The sequence below is a fragment of the Mercurialis annua genome, linkage group LG5, assembly GCF_937616625.2.
Source record: "Mercurialis annua linkage group LG5, ddMerAnnu1.2, whole genome shotgun sequence".
Classification (NCBI taxonomy): domain Eukaryota; kingdom Viridiplantae; phylum Streptophyta; class Magnoliopsida; order Malpighiales; family Euphorbiaceae; genus Mercurialis; species Mercurialis annua.
Genome location: NC_065574.1, coordinates 15,733,665 through 15,742,612, shown reverse-complemented (window position 1 = coordinate 15,742,612; position 8,948 = coordinate 15,733,665).

The window sequence follows — 8,948 nt, the reverse complement described above, 5'->3', positions numbered from 1 at the left end:
ACTCATGTTCCGTTGAATAGTTATTCATCTAAAAGATGTGACTACAAATAACTTCCGGCTGAATACATAGTTTGACCCCTGAACTTGTACCCTTTTACCCATCTAACCTCTAAACTTAACGTCTCACCTATCGAACCTCTGAACTTGTTAAATAATCCGATTTGACCCCTGAACTTGATAAAAACGTAAACATTGAACCCCTCCGTACACAATTTCTTCTAGAATGTTTCAAGTGACAGGTGGCACGGAGGGGTTCAATATTTACGTATTTATCAAGTTTAGGGGTTAAATTGAATTATTTAACAAGTTCAGAGGTTCGATAGGTGAGACGTTAAGTTTAGAGGTTAGATGGGTAAAAGGGTACAAGTTCAGGGGTCAAACTATGTATTAAGCCAATAACTTCCTATAAATTAATTCTCCAATAAAGGGTTTTTACCATGCAACTTTTTGAGTTTTTTTGAGTCTGATCATAGACACTTTTGTATTCTCGACTGATTACATTTTAAAATACTGAATTCCAATTTGATAGAATGATTAAAAATCAAGTATAATTTAGTTTGATTAATATTATTTAAATAAAAATTTAAAAATAAATTTCAATACAAAATACGACTATTACTATAAATATATATAATTATAAGAGATTAAAAAGTAAATTAATAAAATTTTAATAAGACTCAGTAGTATGCTAAGTCAAATATATCCAAGTTAAGCTCGACAATAAACTTTCTTAGGGGCCGTTTGGTTCGCCATAAATAAAGGGGAATGAAAATGGATATGGGAATGATTTCTATTGTTTATGTTTGTTTTGTCAAATTGCACTAGGAAATGGGAATGTCATTATCCACTCAATGGGAATCACCCATTCTCCCTTACCCCATGGGAATGGACTTTTGGAATGGAAATCAAAATTTTACAAAATATTTTAATAATAAATAATAAATATATAATTATTAAAAAAATTATTTTTAAATATTTATTTTAAAAAATATACTTAAAATATAAAAAAAACTTTTTTTAAAATTATTTTTTAAAATTATTTTTTAATTTTTTCGAAAGTAATTTTTTTATTTTTTTCGAAAATATTTTTTTAATATTTTTTAAAATATTTTTTTAATATTTTTTAAAATATTTTTTTAATATTTTTTAAAATATTTTTTTATTTTTTTAAAATAATTTTTTTTATTTTTTTTATTTTTTTTTTTTGAAAAATTTTATTTTTGGCTTAATGTCTTAAAATACCCTGACCTTTCATCCTCTTTTCAATCCTACCCTGACGTTGCAAATCTGTCAATTTTACCCTATTTTGCATTTTTTTCATTTCAATTGTACCCTAAAGCATAAAATTGACCTTTTTTTATGTGATAAAAATTATCTAAATTGACCTTTTTTACATTAGATTAACTTTTTATATTAAATTGACCATTTTTAATAAAATTTATTAAACTTCTATCAAATAAATAAAGATCAATTTTATGTTTCAGGGTACAATTGAAATGAAAAAATGCAAATTGGGATAAAATTGACAATTTTTCAACATCAGGATAGGATTGAAAAGGGGATGAAAGGTCGGAGTTTTTTAAGGCATTAAGCCTTTATTTTTTTATATAAAAAAATATTTAAAAAAATAAAAAAAAAATATTTTTAATAAATAATAAATAATTTTTTTATTAAACTTTATCCATTCTCATTCCTACACTAATTTTGAACCAAACAAAAAATAAAAACAATCATTCCCATTCTCATTCCTTCTCATTCCAATATATTGCGAGTCAACTCGACTTGATTATCTACAGTTAATGTAAGGTATTAGGTTCAAGTCATCAAATTCGCAAAAGTTAATCCATGTTAATTAATAGGCCTAATAACTTAAAAACCCTCCATTTTTAAACTTTTTTTCAATTGCACGCTGACGTTGAAAATTTCTCTAAAAGCCCTCCCACCTTTAAATTCCTTTCCAATTGCACCCTAACGTTGAAAAATTCTCTCAAAATTCCCATCTTTAGATTTTTTTCTTCAATTGTACCCCAAATTTAAAATTGGAAATTTTTATGGTTTTGATTTTAAAAAGTTATTGGATATAAATTTAGGAAGAATGTTTTTTTACATCATTAATAATATTAGCGTTTAATTACAATATAGATTAAAAATAAAAGATTATTTTAAATTTTTTTCCATGTGAAAAGAGGTCAATTTACTATTTTGGGGTACAATTGAAAAAAAATTTAAAGGTGTGAGGGTTTTGAGAGAATTTTTCTACGTCGGGGTGTAATTGAAAAAAAGTTTAAAGATGGAGAGCATTTATTTAATATGTAAATGTTTAAATTCACTCTTCTTTAAATTTACCACATTCTTGATGCAATGAACTCAAACTCATACTATTATATTTTGAATATTATGTCTCATAGATGTCCCTTTTTTTCAATTCAGCTGAACACTATAACATTCAACCCGGCTTTAATATCAGCTGCAATAGGGCGAATCTAATTGATCTATTTCTTTTCTTAAAATTACTTGTTCAAAATAGTTAATTATAATTAATTTGATAGTTGAATTCAAATCATCTTTAGCTACTCAATTTATCACAAATTTTTTCCATTTAAATACTATTGAGATAGAAAATCAAGTACATGAGGGTGTAGCCCGGTGGCTATACTCCTCGCCGTACATTTCTCAGAATGTCAGGGGTTCGACTCTGCTTTCCGTTCGAACCATAAAGGTATAAATGACCCTTTTCCCTATTCAAAATAATTATGAGTTTATTCTGTAATCATCTAGTTATCATAACATTATCATAACATTATCATGAATCCTTCTGTAACTTTTTTTTAACGTACGTTATCATACAATTATTATAAGCTTATCATCTAGTTATCATAGTGCGGTGTCATGATACCGACATAATAATATATTGATATCGACATGATAATGAGATATTTATCATAACATTATCATATATATTATCATAATGTTGTCATACAATTATCATTTAGGCAACAGAAACATTATCATCTCGATATCATATGATAGTATTATGATAACGACATGGCAATGATATGATAATCAATTATTATTTTCAAAAAAAAAATATTTTTTTTGCAGTGTTATGATAAAGCAGCAATACTTTGTTTTCTATTGAAAATCGTTTTTTTTTGCAGATTTTTAGATCTAAAAACTGAAATAATTTAAGATAAATTTTTTAGATCAAAAAGTTAAAATAAATTGTAAAAATCACCACGAGTTAAGAAAAATTTATAAAATTAAATATGAAAGAACCGTAGAGCAATAGTGTTGCGATGGCGGAGAAATAACAAAGAAGAAGAGAACAAAAATGAAAAAAAAATAGAAAAAAGAATGGAGAAAAAGAGAAAGTTATGGGTGATGGTTGAGAATAAAGAAACGTGCTTAAAGTAAAATAATAATAAAAAATAAATAGTATAATAATAAAAATATGTTTTAGAGTAAAAAAAATAAAGACATTAAAAGGATAAGGTATTTTTTTCTATTTTTTTATTGAGATAAAAAATCATATTATTTTTAAAAATGAAGTATTTTTTCTAATTTTTTATCTTTATTTTTACGTTGGAAAAAAAATATAATCAAGTATTTTTTTTTGTTAAATATAATCAACTATTTATTAATTTTCTGTCTAACAAATTAGTCATTAATATCGGATAAAAAGAAAAAATATGTATTACTAAAACAAAAATGACATTTATTTTGATATACTAAAACATAAAAAAAATGGCAAGTAAGATAGCAAGGAAAAAGTTTTTTTTCCTTCCAAAATGTAATGAATATATCTATTCTATACTATATATAAAAGCACGGATGGGGGGGGGGGACAGGCAAATTTACTGAATAATCCTTTTCAGTTTACTACTAAATAAAGGTTTTATAGTCATTAACTAATTGGTTATTTAATTAATCATTATTGTAATTAAAGTCCTAATTAGAATAGGTAGCTAAATTATCTCCAATTTAGTTTTTAATATGCAAAAAATAACTAAATTGTCTCCAAATTAGTAGGAATACCTATCTTTTAGTTTGATTGCACTATAAAATTAAAATACTCTTTTTGGTCAATATATTATTATTTAAATTTCTATCTTATTATTTTTAAAGATATTATTAGTTAAATTAAATTAATTATTTAATTATGTTTATTATAAAACTAAAAGAAGAATAAATTCAGTATAGAAAAAAATTTAATAACCGAATATATTATATTTACTTTTACAAAAATTCTTAACTAATTTAATATTAATTATAAATAAAAAAATTGATATAATTATAATAAATTGACTAATATATTTATTGACGAGTTACGTTACGAGCCACGTGAATAGCACGTAATGCGAAACTAGTAATAAAAAAGGTGACATGGCACGAACAAACTTAATTTAGCAATAATATTCCCAGCTATGCAGGGCCTTAGATTCACCTTTTATTTTTATTGCCTTTTAAAAACAATTCAATGATTGGGGAACTTGAATATCATCTCTATATCTCTTCCTGTGCGGCTTTGCCTTTACCCCAACCATTATTTCAATTTTTCCTTTCTCTAAGACCAATTCTGTCTCAGAGATGGGTCCTAATATTCATGCTGCATGTCGAGTTTTTGGCAAATCCTTTGTCCCCAAATTATAACTATTTACACATTTAAGTTCAATTTTTTATTAAGCACATTACCAGAAAGTGAGTCACTTTCTGAATGAAAGACTATTTAATCTCCTGAACTTTCAATAAATTAAGCAAAGGATTCAAATTTTTTCCCTAATATCTATTGCTGGGGAATAAATAAGCCCCCCACAATATATTTATCTTAAGTATATCTCTAAGGTTTTAAAAGCAATTCAATTGTATCATTCTTTTAAACGTTGTCAATCCCCCTGTTTCACAAGAAAAGCACAAATGACCATTTAAAAAATATTAAAAATATATGTAAGATAAATATGTCATGAGGAGAAGCGTATTTCTTTCTGAAATAAATATCATCACTACAAAAATAAGTGAATTTAAGAGACAATTAAATTTATATTATACTTTAAAAAATTATTCCCTATAAAATTACAGACAACAAAAGTCGTCCCTACCTATCGTTCTTATTGTATCGTCCTCAATTCTATAGAGGACAGCAATTATGATGTCACCCCCATTTTTAGGATGATTGTTGTCTCTATTTTAAAGGATAATTATTGTCCCCATACATGGGGATGATGGTCATCCCCATACATGGGGAGTGAATGTTGTCTCTGAAAAGGACCATTCATCCTCCCCAAATTAGGGGATGAATCTCGTCTCAAATTTAAGAGATGGTTGCTATCTCATTCTTGTTTTAAGGGTCGTCCGATATATATATATATATAAATATATATATGGAAATCGAATTCCATAATAACCTAAATAACATTGAGTCACACTGGGTCCGTCCGTTCTAGAGAACCGGAGGACTCGATGAATGCATGTCATGACCGAATTATAAATGATTCGCCTGCACCTGGGTAATCAAGAGGGTTTTCCCAACAACGATAGATGCCGAAATCCCCAAGGAATCGACAGATCCCAAAACTCTCGGATCTAATGCGCTTTGCTGAGATCTGAAATTTCGTATGAGAATTAAATATCTTTCAAGATTCTAGAAGATCCGTATACGTCGGATCTCACAGATACTTTCTTAATTTGATTCAACTTCCTATTTCAAAGTGCAACCTTATTTAGGAGTCTTTCCTAAATAGGACTCGACGAATAGAAAGGTAGTTTCCAATTAGAATTCATTCCAGATTAGGGAATCACTTTCCTAATTGAACTCTACTAGGTATTCTTCCTTGATCACTATAAAAGGATTAGAGGTATGCCTACAATCATATGACTTACGCGCAAGTTATGTTTAAGTCTAGCCTGACTTAAACATCGGAGAGTTGATCGGACCACCACCGTCCGGTTAGCTATCTATTATATTTTAAATTTTAAAATCAATTAATTCTATTAAATACAAGTTTATTCTTCTGGAACAAGACTATCTAAAATAATTATAAACAAAAATCAAATAGAATGTGAGATTTCATAATTACAGTGATATTCTAAAGTTTTTTTCACTGATAGTTTCAAAGTGCATTGTGCTTAAGATTAGTTGAACCATAACTTCCATGAGTTGTCTAATTTTTATTGGAGTAGAAGCTGCAAAACACCATAAAAACGACCAATGAATTTTGTTTGGCCCAACTTAATATTTCAACACATATTAAAAATCTCAATACACAAAAATCGATTAATCAATTCTAGCTTCAAGTTTCCATCGTATTACATTAATTTTTTAACCGTTCAACACTTTACAAATTGCCAATGAGAAAAGTTGTAGAGCCACACTCAAGAGTCACTTCAACAATTCCCAACTCTGACTACTTCTCAATCTTTATTAATGGATCAAATATTCTATTTATACCTTTGTATCAACTTTGTTAAGAAAGTAGCAGAAACTGGCGTGATGCTTTTAAGTTGAACAACTAACTTAGTTCATAGAGTTCACATAAATTACACTTATATGACATTGAATCTACACATTAGGATCTACACAATTGTTTTCTTATGAAAGATAATAAACAAAAATTACACCAATAATTATGCTAAAAGAATATTAATGGGATTTTATTGAGTATGTGCGAGGTTCAGATGCCATATATATCACGACCCAAAATTTCTGGCCGAGAATAACGTTAGGGAATATGAATGGTAATTGAAACCTGAATACATAAGTCTTTGGATCCCAAAAGTTGGCAGCTGCATGGAAGGATTCTTGATTTTCCCTGAAATGAAAGATAGACTTGCTAGTTCCCGAATGGAATATGCTTGGCTTGGCCTACTTGTTGCATGATAGACTCTTTATGTAGGGCTTGATATGTCGTTGGCTTTCTTCCATCTCGATATCCCCGTTTTTTTTTCCTGCTTGGCGTTGCCCCTCACTTAGGACACAAGTAAGCCATTTTGAATCACTAGCGGGCTGATTTAGGATTTCGGCCCTGAGCTGGATGTGCTCTTTTTAATACCTTTGCTAAGGCTTGACTTTCCTTTTCATTTCCTCGACAAGATTGTTCTTGGAGGCGCTATTTTCTCTTTTGACCGTAAATGTCGGCTCACTCTCTTGGCTGGCCCTCGGTCTTTTTTGAGAATCCATGCATCCCATGAACCATTACTTCAATTCATATGTTTGCCTTTTGATGGAATGCATAACCTCCTACTTTAGCTGGTCCATGATGGCTTGCACTGCGGGTTATATATCTTTACTTGACTCTATCATTCTGATTAGGCTGAATGATTCAAAAGTTCTGCTAGTGGGAGATCTTATGGAGCCAGAGCTGCTTAACTACTCGTAGACCTGTCTAGCTAGATGTTCCGGTGTAAATTGGAGTTGAAAGTGTCTTGTTTGGGTTAGTCGGCCTTGTGAGTCTTCCTGCTTATCTTTCCTAAAGAGCAGTCGGGCAAACTTTCCTAGTGTCTGCATCCACAAGGGTTTAGCATGTGATGTGCATCATTCTGGATGTATAAGATGTATGATATGCATGATCGGATATGCAGGGTTAGTTAACACATAACACGTAGCACGTAGCATTTAGCACATAGAATAGTTGATATCACAAAGATATTTTGTTCCTTCCAACCTTATTTCTCTCATACACGTGTTTTGGGCGATGTTTTATTTTCTAGAATTTTTGGTTCGGACTCTTTTATCGCAATGCTAAGTTCGACGCATACCTACAAGATCTCTTCTAGCCGTTCTAAACAAACAAGCGATAATAATAAAAATAAGAATTGTTTGCCCCCTTAATTGAAAGGTGTGCAAACACAGAAAGTGGACCTAGCAGTCCGAAAAGAAATCTGGAAAATAATTGAGTCTGGTGATTGGTCAAGTGAATGGTCTGTCACTTGACTGGAATGAATATTGGAGGTTTAACCAGGTAAATGGACTTTACTTGGTCGGATCTAGTATTTAGGTATGGCATAACAGGATGTTTTTGAAAGATCTGGTTTTGAGAACTGAAAAAGTTAGGCCTGATCTAAGATTGAGATTAAAATGAAATTTTTTCAAAAACGGATTCATAATCCTCGTGCCTCAAATACAAATATTATATTGGGTATTTTCTTAGAGAGTAGTGTCTAAGATGGAATCCATGTAGGCCGAGTCAATGGATTTTGGTAGTAGCCGGTTTAAGGTCTCCACACACAAATATAACTTTGATGGGTCTCCTCAATCACAAGTATAAGCAACTAAGATACTAGGTTGTGAGTGATGCTACTCTGAAAAAGACATTCCGGATGCTAGCGTGCAACGCCAGAATATGAAATCGGCAATGAGCATCGGGGCTAGTATGGGGTTTCCTAGAAAATAGGTGAGTAAAGAAATTCTAATGCAATGCAATTAGTGCGGATATGTCTGGTAAATAAAATATGATCAATAAGGCACAAATCATGCGGTTGTGTCCAAGGCAACTATCTTTGAAAATATATTTTGAAAAGTTTTGAGTTTATGTTTTAAAAACAATTTTATCTTCCCCAATGGAGTCGCCACTTGAGTGGAGCAGGGTTCGGGGGTCGCTCATCCAAGTTTATGGCTGACTTCGGATATGGAAAGGTTTGAAAGATGGAGTCGCCACCTAACTCAGTTAGGAAATGCCATTTATACCGACTAGATAACCTCACTCGCTTATGGGTGAAATTATCATACATCGGCCTAAAAAAGACCGGGTTCGATGGACATTACCGAAACTCTTGTACTTGGTTTATCGATTACATTTTTATTTACTAGACATATCTGGTTATTTCTCATCTCGAAATTTATGCAATTCATAGGATAATATACTAGAAAGTAAACACATGTGAAAATGATAAAGTAAATAAATAAATCATGTTTGACGCGCATATGACTGAATCTGGGCTAGCATGTAAGGCAA